Raw genomic sequence first — 11,618 nt, forward strand, 5'->3', positions numbered from 1 at the left:
CTCTCCCTCTCTGCCTCTCTGCTTTTCCAATAATTAAAAAAATTTTTTTTTAAAAAAAGGAGCGTAGTTTTTACTGTGATTCATTGCTCTGTGACACCTGATTAAGTGCCTGAGTGTTGGTAGGTATGCAACTCTAAGTGCTGATTGATCGAATGAAAGAATAAATTTCTAGAATAGTGAGCAGTAAAGTTCTTCAAAGAGACTTTTTTTTTTTTTCTGGAGAGTTGTTGGAAATTGCTTACCTCAGAAGTCTTGGTTTTCTGATGAAGTTAATATCATTGTGATAGAACAGGTAAACACTTTCCAATTTATTTTAAACAAAAATCAGCAAATCCTAGCTATTTGTGTTATAGTTCCCAAACAGTAAACGAAACAAGGTCTTTATTTTTGGTCTGACAATAAACTTATGATTTAACCAATCAATGTAGAGATCCTGTAAGACAAACCTACGCATCTGAAATGTCTGACTCATAATGTATATCTTATTATCTATCAATATTTTGTATCAAAAATGAATTATAATGTTTAATACATGTTTCCACTTAGATACTTTCAATAACTTCAACACCCGATTATGAAGCCGAAATTAGTTTTTTAAGAGAATATTTTAAAAATTGGGTTCCTAAGGTTGAACAAAACACATTAGTTAGTGTAGCTTTTCTGCAGCTAGACTTCTCAGTAGAGGGGGTGCAAAAAGCATCTGGTAATTTTCAGAGTGCTTACTGGAAGGGAGGAGACCCAAGTTCCTTCCCAGCCAGGTCATTCAATTGTTTTGTGACCTTCAGAAAAATCACTAAATCTTTCCACTATTCTGTTTAACATTTGCCAATGTTTTGTATGGTTTCTTCTTTCCTACAGATCCTGTTCATAAAGACTGATAAATTGACACTCACATTTAGGAACCACTTTTTTTGAGCCAAACATTTATTTGAGAGAGAGAGAGAGAGAGAGAGAGAGAGAGAATTTGTTGTTTCCCTGTAACTGACATTCATTGTTTTTTTTTTTTTCTTTTTTTGGCGGATCTTTTCTATGTTATTAAAATATTAGCCTGCTGTCATTTTTTTTTAAAGGGAGATACTTTCAAACAAGAACAATTAAAATCGCCTTCTGTTTGCTATTGTTACAAATTTCAGCTATGCTTTCAACATGTGGTAGTGTTAGTAGATTGCTTTTTATTGCATTGTCCAATATAATATTCTGAGAGGTTACATAATTCATGTGGATGTAGAAGGACTTTAAGTGATTTAAGTTTTTAATGCATTGTCCTTAATGTCACACTTCATCTGCCTTTGTGTTCTTCAATCACTAGTTTATTATATCTCCTTACAATTCCCACAATTGCAGATATTTTAGGAAAATTAAATATTGCAATTATGTACTAAGAGCATATTGCAGCTGTTTTGGTATTCACTATCATTCATTGTTATTAACATATATTGAATGTAAAAAATGTGTCTACTTTAGCTCTCCCAGGAACATCATATTAACTTCCTATCACTTTGAGAATTGTATTTTTATTTTTACTCTACTTTCTACTCTGTAAAAATCTTTAATTTCAGAGAAGCTTTACATTTGTATTGTGTTATTAATAGTCTTCAGTGAGGAGGAATTGACTTAAAAATAGAAAGCTATTTGGAAGTGTAAAGTACATTAACATAATCATTTTGAAGGGATTTTAACACATTTCTTTAAAGGATGGAACCAGGCTCTGAGTTTCCCCATATCTCTGTTTATAACCATCCATAAACACACACGTGCTATTACTATCTCTGGCCATTTGCTATAATATTTTGCCTCTATTGAAATAACTAAACAAAATTTAAAGGTAACTATTTACTCTTCCAAAAGCCGTAATGCTATAAAGCATTATTGACATACAACTTTTAAATTAACATTTTAAACAAGGAATGATGTTACAGATGCAAGTTTAATTATTTTACTTATGAATGGCCTAAAAATTATTCACAAGTCAGTTGCACTTGCTTTTTCTTTCAGAATTGTTCTATAGTTGTTAAAAACTAATTGTAACAAATAATCCTAATACTGGATTGTAGTTACCTACATGTAACATAAAAGACAAAGTAATTTTTAATTCTGTGAATAAAATTAGATTCTTTTGTGATGTGCAAATACATAAGCACATTTGTTTCCTTCACTAACATATAAGAGAGCTATGGGAATCTGGATGCTGATCAGATTTAGTGATAATGCCAATAACATTTCTATGAATGGACTTCTATAGAGGAAAGAAGTATTTAAAAAAATCTATTGAAAATGCATCTTGTTTATGAAAAGTAAACAGAATTATTCATGGTATAAAAATAATAATATAGAAAAATATAATGTTATTTTGTTTTGTGACAAACGTGATCATTGAGCCCAGACATTAGACAAATGAACAGCTTTTTATGAGTAGATATTCAGGTATTTACAAGTAATTATTTAGATAAAAAAAACCATATGTTTAAAATGAAAGGAATTCTAAACTACAATAATAATAATTAGCTGTGAAAATGTTTTATTGCAAAGGACTATAGTTACAGTTAAATTACTGTCAACATAATTGACCTTTTACACCTGAGGTAGAGGTTTGATTTTTACAGTAAGTTTCTCACTTAGAATAATTAAATTAGAAGATAAAAATAAGATTCCCAGCCGGCGCTACAGCTCACTTGGCTAATCCTCCGCCTGTGGTGCTGGTACTCCGGGTTCCAGTCCCGGTTGGGGCGCCGGGTTCTGTCCCGGTTGCTCCTCTTCCAGTCCAGCTCTCTGCTGTGGCCTGGGAAGGCAGTGGAGGATGGCCCAAGTGCTTGGGCCCTGCACCAGCATGGGACACCAGGAGGAAGCACCTGGCTCCTGGCTTCCAATCGGCGCCGTGTGCCGGCCGTAGTGGCCACTTGGGGGGTGATCCAATGGAAGGAAGACCTTTCTCTCTGTCTCTCTCTCTCACTGTCTAACTCTGCCTGTCAAAAAAAAAATAAATAAATAAGATTCCTATATAAGCAAGTCAACATTTTTGTTAATCTAAGAACGTATCATTTTAAAAATTGAGCAACATACTTTATAAATAGTTCTTGATTTCTAATATATTGTTTTATACTATTGAATATATTTATTCTTATTATCATCTTCATTTTACCTTTTCTAATTTGAATTTTTCACTATTAGCCATGTACCTTCTAAATAAGTTCCTTACCATCCTCATATACTTTTAGAATAAAAGATGTTTACTCAAACTTGAAAGTACTGTTGAAAACTTTATAATAATATGTATCCCCAAAATTGTAAATCTCTTGTTAACTGTCTTCTTTTTTGAAGGCTGAAATTAATTTTGTCCATTGTTTCTACTTTCAGTGCTAAGATTGATAAAGTTGATGTGTACAATATTTATGCCATGTGTTTTTTGATTGTTTTTTTCTTGTGGGCTATTACCAGAGCATTTGAAAAGAACCATATGATTATGGTCTTAGAGGTTGCCTTGTAAATATACTAATTTTGTTCCATTTCCCTACTGTCCTTGTCATTGGAACAACTAAATCTCATTCTGTTCTTTATGGTTTTGTTTTGTTTCTGAAAGACTTATAAGCCTGTCAACAGTATGGATTAATTTTGTACCTTTGTCATCATAAAATGTTTGACCCTAACAAAGAGTTATGGTTGAATTTAAAGTGTACTCACACTCTGTGCAAAAACTTTTACTCAGAGGTAAGATGGCAAATAAAATGAATCTGTTCTTATCAGACTGTTTAGTTGTAACTTCATGGTTTGTGTTTAATGCTGCATAGCGCTGAAAAGTATGTATTTAATTAAACACCTTTTTCAGATGCACCTTTAAGTGTATATCATCCAACTCTCAACTGCTCCGTTATTAGAGTATCAAATCATTGTAACATTGAATCTCTGCAAGGATTATCATCCAGACAAAAGTAGCACATATATTGTGTCACATATATTGTGTCTATTAACTAAGATACTATGAAGAATAAATTATAAAATATAACTGGATATTATTATTTGATCTGAAAATAAGTGTCCTAGTTAATATTTATCATGCTGTAATCACATCTGCATTGACTTCCGGTGACTCCAGATGCTCAAAACTTCTTTGTCTTCTAAAACCAAAGACATTAATCTACCTAATTGATCCAGAACTGGAAACCCAATGCAGTGTCCACACCTGGTTGATCTTCCAGGTACCTTCAAATCAGTGGCAAAGGCCTGTTTATCTCTTTAGTTCTCACTGAAAAATACAAAATGAGTATTTTTTCTTTCACAACTTAGGGAAAGTTTTTTTGTTAGGCAATTGAAGTCAGACTGATCCTATAGCAAGGGTAAAAGAACAACACAGGCAATCTTCCACTCTGACCAGTGATTCCTAAGCATGACTTCAGTGACTCTCAGTCTGTATTTCCCTTGGCTGAGTAGTAGAAGGGTTTGTTTACATGAGAAAGTGCAATAGGTTAGCAATTCATGGCGAAGTGACTTTTTTACATCCAAATAAAGAAGCAAATAATTGATATATTCATATATTGTTCAATGTTAATTCAGGTATATCATCAGATGTCATCTTTTTATTCATTAAGTCGCCAGTCAATATTACTAAGTTTTTACTGCATGTGTGATATTCTGAAATTCAAAGCTGTAATTGTGCAGGCAGAAGTATCCCCAAATCATCCTAGGGACACTGTGGGTTGCCTGAAGAGTGAGCCAGCTGGAAGTTGGAGATCTCTCTTTGCTTTCTTTGTTAGGAGGGTTTCCTTGCTATAGGGTCCAAGGTTCCCAGTTCCTTTCCTAGAGAACTATTATCAACAACTGTTATTGAAGTCCAGGCATCCTGACTCCCAAATTGACTGATAAATCCTTCCTCTACAATCGAAAAAATGAAGATCCTATTTATCCCACAGAAAGAGAAAGCAGGACCCTCTCCACTGGAAGGCCCATCTCCATTTCATGCGTAGCTCAGAGGCCAGTCATTTTTTGAAGATGATGAAAAAACTGGACTACCTGTGCCTTCTATTGTTGACCCATAGCTTGTATGCTAGCCTATTTCAAGTTGCTAATAACACAAATCAATGACTGTTGAAGTTACAAAAAATGTTTGGTTCATGGTTCTGCTCCAAGGTCAAGGGCTCACATCTGATGCAGCCCTTCTTCTGGCAGTGTCTCAAGGCAGCAGAAGACGTCACATGGCAAGAGACAGGGGACATACAAGATACAAATTGACTTTTGTAATAGACCTATTCTTGAGATATCCCATTAATCCACGAATCCATTAATTTATCAGTCACATGAATGTTAATCTATGCATGTGGGCAGAGCCCCAATTACCTCTTGAAGGTCTCACCCCTCAATATCTTATAATGGAAATTAAATTTCAACATGAATTTTCTAGGACCCATGCCTATTAAAACCATAGCTGGGCAAGTAGTATGCAGGACACTATGTTGTGGATTTGGACTCCTGGGAAGCAGAAGCATACTTTGGCCTCAATGCTTTAGGGTGTAGCAGAATCCCAGGAGTGACAAAATCTGATTTTAGGTCCCAGCTCCCTGGCAGCAGAGAATGTAGGGCCCTTGGGAGGTGGTAAGTCTTCCTGTGGGTTGTTTGATTGGTAGAAGAAGCTGCTTCTTGATGGGAAAAGAGGAATCCTTAATACAAGTTATCTTGGATTAACACAGAATGAGTCCATGGGCTAACTTTTAGGTGGTCCTGCTCCTTATACCAAAAATTTGGTGAGACATGTCCCTGGGTACAACAAAGATAGCCCTTATATTATAACTCAAATAAATAATTCTTAATAAAGATACAAAAAGTAGTCTATTGTGAGATTTTCATAAAAACTGTATGTTGCTTCTGTAACAAATATCATATCCATCCTTCCTAGTAATGGTTCCCTATACTTGAATGTGTAAACTTGGTGTACAAAGAAAAGGTTGCATTTCCCACTGTATTTTGAAGCTGAGGTGTCTGAGATCATGTTTTGGTCACTGAAGTATAAGCACAAGCTTTAGATTTTACTTTTAGATCTATCCTTACACTAAAAATCTTTTCACCTTGCCTCCTATATTATGCTGCTTATGACACTGGTAATGTGGAACTCTCAGTGATCCTGGACTAGAAGATAAAGCCAACTGGTTGTGATGCTGCAGTTGTCCATGAGGACTCTTGGCTGTTGCAGCCTCCCGGAACTGACCAACTCCAATCTTTTTTAATGCCAGAAAAATGACCTCCTTTCTTGTCTGAACCATTGTTATTTTGCGATCTGTGCTTAAGTGTAAATACAAGTAATCCCAACTAATAATGTTTTCAGAACTATCAGTACTTTGGATCTGAGAGTGCTAGAAATGAGTTCAGAGCTGTGGCACATCAGGACAAAAAAGATGGTTCTCATAGTAGTTTGCAAGAGTCTTTGTTCATTGAGATGACAGTTACCTCTGCGGCAGTGTAAGGCTCAGCCTCAACCTAGTTCACTCTTCATTTTTAGTAGATAATGATCAGACTCTACAAGCAAAGAAAGTAGAGGCTAAGGCACAAATTAAGAAAATCAAGATAAGGTAACGCAAATACCTGGCAGAGAACAGTTCAGGAAATTAAATATATATACACATGTATATGTATATGTCTATATATATATATATGTATATATATATATATGTTATGTAAGGGTGTTTATCTGTTTATATATGAGTATGAATATGTATGTGTATGTATATATACACATTCATTCTAGATTATCTAGTAATACAGCTTGGATAAAGGATTCTTCTTTTCCCATCAAGAGACAGCTTCTTCCAGGCAAACTACCCATAGGAAGGGTTAACATCTCCCAAGGGCCCCACAGACTCTGTTACCAGGGAGTTAGGATGTAAAGCCAGATTTCTTGTCTTCAGGCTACACTAACACATAAAAATCTCACTTTCTTAGACTTAACCTGCAATAATTGAGATCAGAGGGCTGATTCCCTTTCCTAGGAATCTAAACTGAGCCAAGGTGTCCTGCAAAGTACCTGCCCAGGTAAATTTCCAAGCTGCATTGGTTTGACTATGTTGTTGTCTCTCTAAAGTCCTGTTGAAATTTTTGCTTCAATTACAGTTCTAGACAGGCACATGGAAAGTTTCAGAAAGCATGACTTCTTGGGGCCGGTGCTGTGGCACAGCGGGTTAAGGCCCAGGCCTGGGGCTCTGGCATCCCATATGGGCACTGATTCTAGTCCTGGCTGCTCTTCTTCCAATCCAACTCTCTGCTACGTCCTGGGAAAGCAGTGGAAGATGGCCCAAGGCTTTGGGCCCCTGCACCCAAAAGCTCCTGGCTCCTGGCTTTGGATAGGCACAGCTCTGGCAGTTGCAGCCATCTGGGGAGTGAACCAGCAAATAGAAGACCTCGCTCTCTGTCTACCTCTCTCTGTGACTGTCTTTCAAATAAATAAAATAAAATCTTTTAAAAAAAGAAAGTATGACTCCTTTCCAAATATAAGTACAACAAAAACATCTAAAATTAGAATCTTTTATTTTATGTTACTTAACTCATTTATTGAATTTAGGGATTAAAGTGAAGTTAGAGCAAATATTATTTTCCCAATATTTAATATATGTTAATTAATATATCCACTTAATGCAAATTCTTTGCACATATTAAGCTTATAATAGTTCTTTTAATTTATGAATTAAAGAGATTACCCCTGATTAAAATATAAATTCTTCATGAAAGTATCTCCATGTGACAAGCACAGATACCAAGTGACTCAAAGTCCATGGCTATGTCCTCTGAGTGCTCATCTTCATCTGTTAAAAATAATCACAGACCTTCATGATTTCAAAGAAATCCATAAGGATTTTGCTCAAAAGGTTACTGTACTGTTTTCAGAGTTGATATGGTGGCTTTTATAGATTATGAAGACAGTCATTAAAAAATAAGATAGTATTTATCAGAGTGACATGAAAAAGCATCCCAGCATGCTGTGACTGATAATGGAAATCTTTATTAATTTATGCCTATGACATGGTGTTTCAGTAACACAATCCTGGGCTTTGAGTAAAGCAAATGTGACTTATTGATAAAGTCTTTTGCTTTCTATGTAGTTGACATCCTTAGTGAAGTACTTAGAACTAATAGCTTTACTAGTAAAATTGTCAATTCTTGTTTTCTCCTGAAATGCAATTATCAGATAATGCTAGCTTACAGATATTGTTGGATTTTCATACAAGGGAAAAAGGATAACATTTTAATCATTATAAGTAGTCTTTTGATAGTTTTTTTATTAGTCAAGCTCACTAAATCTTTTGCTACATACCAAAATTTATTTTGTGTGACAGTGAACCTGTCATTAACAATTCACATTATTTTAGAAAATATTGATTTGTTAAGATTCATTGAAAAATAATTTTGAGGGAAATATTAATTGAAAGTACATTTTCAGTGAGAAATGAAATAAGTTCAACCTTCCAGTCTATTAATGAGTAAATTAAGACTAATCTAAAAGTCTTTTCACATCCTGAAGACACGTAACTAATGAGGAACACCTTTTGTTCTGTGATTTGTAATTCTCTGGCATTCAGTCTCTTCACTGTCCGTGGACCTCTGACTTTATTTTGGTATTTTGCTTGATTCTTCCCATAGCCTGCCTCAGAACTGCTCCTTGTACGTCACTAGACTATCCCATACTGACAGAACAATGTCTCAGGGCAAAAACCCAGCCTCACTCAGCTGCCCAATGTGAAAATCCATCCTGTGGCTGGTGTTGAAACAACAATGCCTAAGAATGATTTGGCACCAATAGCCTCCTACTGAAAATTCTCTGCAGTTTAGCTAATTAATTAAGCAAACCAAATAAAACAGTCAAACTGATTGAGAGAGAAATTTCTCTGTTTTTCTAGGACCTTAAAATTATTCTTTTGAATCAATAATTACTAGTTTTTACAAACATTCTTAACAAATGAAACACAAAACAAAACCAAATTTTGACAAGTTTTCTGCACCAATATATTTATAGTCACTTCAGTTATAATATCTGAATATCTGAATGCCAAATATCCTTTAAAGCTATTCAATAAACGTAAATAATCAAAAATTATGCTATAACAAGCCAGTGTTATATGTTCATATAAAATTAGTGATATCAGTACTAGGGCAAAATGAGTATATTAATATTTCTTTCAGATTATTAAAAAATTCTATATCAGTGGTGTTTATTTATTTATAAATCTTGAGTTAATAAAATAAAATGAAAGAAAATGTGTGATATATTTAAGTACTATATATATATATAATCGAACATATATATAAAATAAAATACGAAACAAAGCAATTTACAGATTCAATGTGACCCCATTCAAAATACGAAGGATATTTTCCACAGACCTAGAATAAATAATCCTAAAATTCATATGGAAACACGTAAGACTCAGAGCAATCAGAGCATCACAATACCAGATTTCAAGATAAACTACAGAGCTATTACAATCCAAATAGCCTGGTACTGATACATAGACCAATATAACAGAATAGAAACACCAGAATATAATCCACAGATCTACATCCAACTAATCTTTCACAAATGAACTAAAATCAATTCCTGGAGAAAGGATAGTCTCTTTGACAGATGTGTTGGGAGAATTGGATTTCCAAATGCAGAAGTTTGAAACAAGATCTCTACCTTATACCCTATATAAATATCAACTGACAGTGGATCAATCATCTAAATATAAGATCTGAAACCATCAAACTACTACAGGAAAATGTTGGGAAATACAGTAATACATTGGTGTGACTGGATAAGGCCCCAGAAGCATAGACAATAAAAGCAGAAGTAGACAAATGGGATTACATCAAGCTAAGAAGCTTTTGCACAGCAAAGAAAACAATTAACAAAGAGGCAACTGATAAAATGGGAGAAAATATTTGTGAACTATGCATGCAATAAAGGATTTATAGCCAGAATACGAGTAATTCAAGAAACTCAACAACAAAGCAATCACTTAAGAAATGGGCAAAGGATATGAACAGGCATTTTTCAGAGGATGATATACAAATGATCAACAGACAAATGGAAAACAGCTCATGGTCACTAGTCTTCAGGGAAATGCAAATGAAAACCTTAATGAGCTTTCACCTCACTCCAGTTAGAATGGATGTTATCCACAAATCAAAAAATAACAAACGATGTCAAGGATGCAAAAGGCACAGTCATATACTGTTCATGGGAAGGCAACTTGGAACAACCATTGTGGAAAATAGCATGGAGATTCCTTAGAAAACTAAAAGCAGATCCACCATAAGACCCAGCTATCCTACACCTGGGACTATATGCAAAGGAAAAGAAAACAGCGTATGAAATCAATGCTGTCCTCCCATGCTTCTAGCAGCTCAATTCACAATAGCTAAGATATGGCATCAAACTAGATGTCCATCAACTAATGACTATGTAAAGAAATGTGATATATTCACATAATTGAATATTACTCAGCCACAAAAAGAATGAAATCCTGACATGCGCAATAAAAGGGATGCAACTGGAGATCATTATGCTAAGTGAAATAAGCCAGACCCCAAATGACAAATGTCATATTCTCTCTTATTTGCGGTAGTTAATATTTGGAGTATAAAAGTTGTGTGGATCTCATATTATTTGGCATTTAATTATAGATATTGTTTCACTGAATCATACAACATAAAACAATATATTCTTTTCCAAGTGGAAAAACAAAAGAAAAAGAAATGGAAGATAGGGGAATAGTAAAGACTCTTGGGGTGCAAAAAATGTTTTGTCCTTAATTTGGATGTTGATTGTGAGTGTAACCAAAGGACATAAAAACTCATTTATCTGTATAAGTTTTGTGCTTTTCTTGGTATATACACTGTATTTCAATAAAATGTTTAAAAAATAGTGATATTAGTACAGGAGCAAAATGAGAATATAGATATTTCTTTTATTTCAAAATGCTGTATTAGTTCTGCTTATTTATTTTTTATTTATTTATTTATTTATTTATTTATTTATTTTTTTACAGGCAGAGTGGACAGTGAGAGAGAGAGACAGAGAAAAAGGTCTTCCTTTGCCGTTGGTTCACCCTCCAATGGCCGCCGCGGCCTGCATGCTGCGGCCAGCGCACCGCGCTGATCGGAAGGAAGGAGCCAGGTGCTTCTCCTGGTCTCCCATGGGGTGCAGGGCCCAAGGACTTGGGCCATCCTCCACTGCCTTCCCGGGCCATAGCAGAGAGCTGGCCTGGAAGAGGGGCAACCAGGACAGAATCCGGCGCCCCGATCAAGACTAGATTCTGGTGTGCTGGCGCCGCTAGGCGGAGGATTAGGCTATTGAGCCACGGCGCCAGCCAATTATTTATTTATTTTTAAAGATTTATTTTATTTATTTGAAAGTTACAAAGAGAGGTAGAGACAGAGAGCGAGGTCTTCCATCTGCTGGTTCACTCCCCGTTTGGCCACAACAGCCAGTGCTGCGCCAATATGAAGCCAGGAGCCAAGAGCTTCTTCTGGGTCTCCCATGCAGATGCAGGGGCCCAAGGACTTGGGCCATCTTCTACTTCCTGCCCAGGCCATAGCAGAGAGCTGGATGGGAAGAGAAGCAGCTGGGACTAGAACTGGCACCCATATGGGATGCCAGC

This window comes from Lepus europaeus, chromosome 5 (assembly GCF_033115175.1).
Source record: "Lepus europaeus isolate LE1 chromosome 5, mLepTim1.pri, whole genome shotgun sequence".
Classification (NCBI taxonomy): domain Eukaryota; kingdom Metazoa; phylum Chordata; class Mammalia; order Lagomorpha; family Leporidae; genus Lepus; species Lepus europaeus.